Genomic DNA, 2,181 nt, shown 5'->3' with positions numbered 1-2,181 from the left:
AGTCCTTTATGCTGGTAACTCACAAGCAGGAATCTGACCTTTTTGAGTTTTGTATCAATGCATCCCATGTGCACCCCTTGCTGTTTCCTAGTAATATACATTAGTTATTTGTCTGCATCTAAGTAGATAAAATTTGAGTATGTTAATATTTATTTTTCAATCAATATTATGTATGACACTGCATGATGAATTCATAGACTTGCTTTGAGAAGAAAGGTGATCACGTTTGTAGATGTCTATTAAGAGTGGACTAGCTAGTGATGTCCCTGATCAAGGTGCAGGTGAAATCAAGAGAGTATGGTCTCTAGGAACTATGGGTTGTGAAATTTGATATTTTTGTAGGAGTGTTCCCTGAGATGAGTCATCCACTTTTGAAAGACAGAAATGAATAGTATAAAATAATACAGATTTCAAAACTGGTGCTGTTTGTTTGCAACCTGCATACATAGCCATTTATGAGCTATGTAACCCTGAGCAAATGACTTGACCTTCTGTCCTGTTTTTCTCATCTGGAAAACGTGGAATACTGATGACACACACTCTGAGGCATCATTAGGAGGATCAAATGGACTAATGAGTGGGCAGTGCTTTTCAAATGGCAAAGCAGTTTCAAATGTTAAGTGGTTATCATAATTGGCCATGATAAAAGCTCTTTGATAATAATGTTGTGTCTGATCTAATTCTCATTTCTTGAGAGACATGTGGAGGTAGGGATCAGTCTCATAGATGGGGACTTTTGTTTACACTCTTCTAGCTACTTTAGAAGATCATTGGTGAAATGGGACCAGGAGTTGCTTCACTCTTGAATTGCTTCTCTGGACAATATTTTATTAGGATTGAACATTGCTTTGTTACAGATAGTGACATCTTAAAGGAACATTTGTCTGAAAGCATTTTTATTATTGTATCTTATTTTTTATTATTGGAAGCAATTTTTAAATTGAAAATTCTTTTAATCACTTTCTTCCCATCCACAAGTTCTCCCTAATCCTTTACCTTCCCTATCCACTCATCCTTAAATTCCTTCTCAAAAAAGAATGAAAACCCAATACAAGCCCCCAAACAATAAAAAATAAACAAATGTACCCTCAAAGTAAAACAAACTATAACCAAATAAAAGCTCACATAAAAACTACAGAGTCCATTTTGTGTTGGTCAGCTATTCCTGAACATAAGGCCTGTGCTGGAGTGGCTGAATACATTTTTACTTTTTTATTACTTTCTTCTACATTTGATAATTGTGCAAATATTATTGAGAGCCTTTGCTGTATCAAGCACTGTACTAACCCATAGCTGCAGAATTGGTTAATGCCCCCTTGTCATAATAGGAACTCTACCTATGACTGACTACATTTGTTGCTTTAGTTGTCCATAGTGGCCAGGCTTGATCTGTCTTATTTATATTCTTTATATGGAAGAATAGCTTGAAGAATAAGTTGCAAAAATAAAAGGACTAAAGAGTTTATGGGGTGTTATTGAATTATTAGCTTTTCCTGAGAAGCCACTGGCATATGGTATAGGTCCGGTGCTCAGGTTCCTAGGATGGACACAAAGGAGAGCTGATTGTAAAAGACAAGAAATTGATATGGTTAAATACCAATAACCAAACCCAAGGCTTTTTTCATTGTTGGTGTGAAGTTAAGACATGAAAAATGATGAGAAGGTGAATTCAAAGATAGCAAAAGCATGTGTAGAAGGAATGAGTACAGTAAGGGTTTCCAACATGCCATCTTATGCAGGCAGGTCCAGGAATGTCTGATAAATACTTTGAGAACCTTGAGATAGCATGCAAAAATACTTCTGGTATTAATATTAGTTAGCCCTTGTACCATTCTTCTTTTTTTTCAAAGTACTTTACAATGGTTAATTTGTTAATTATATACCTGTGAATTAGGTCGGCATTGTTATTCCTCTTTCGCCCTGTTAATCCCCTCTCCTCTGCAGCTAGCTGAGGCCCTGAGTCATCAGAGCAACATTAAGCCAACAGTTGGGTGTATCCCTCTGAAACAATACTTTGGCTCAGAAGGGCAGACATGGGAAAGGGCAAATGCCATTCCGTCATTTTCTTAGTGTTGTTATCAGATCTTGGCATATGGAAGGTTGGGTTGTAATAAGTCTTCTTCACACCTCCCCTTTGCTTCAGCAAGGGCATGCCTGTTACTTTCACACAGCATGTACTAT

The sequence above is a fragment of the Cricetulus griseus genome, chromosome 2 (genome assembly GCF_003668045.3).
Source record: "Cricetulus griseus strain 17A/GY chromosome 2, alternate assembly CriGri-PICRH-1.0, whole genome shotgun sequence".
Classification (NCBI taxonomy): domain Eukaryota; kingdom Metazoa; phylum Chordata; class Mammalia; order Rodentia; family Cricetidae; genus Cricetulus; species Cricetulus griseus.
This window is presented reverse-complemented; position numbering follows the sequence as displayed.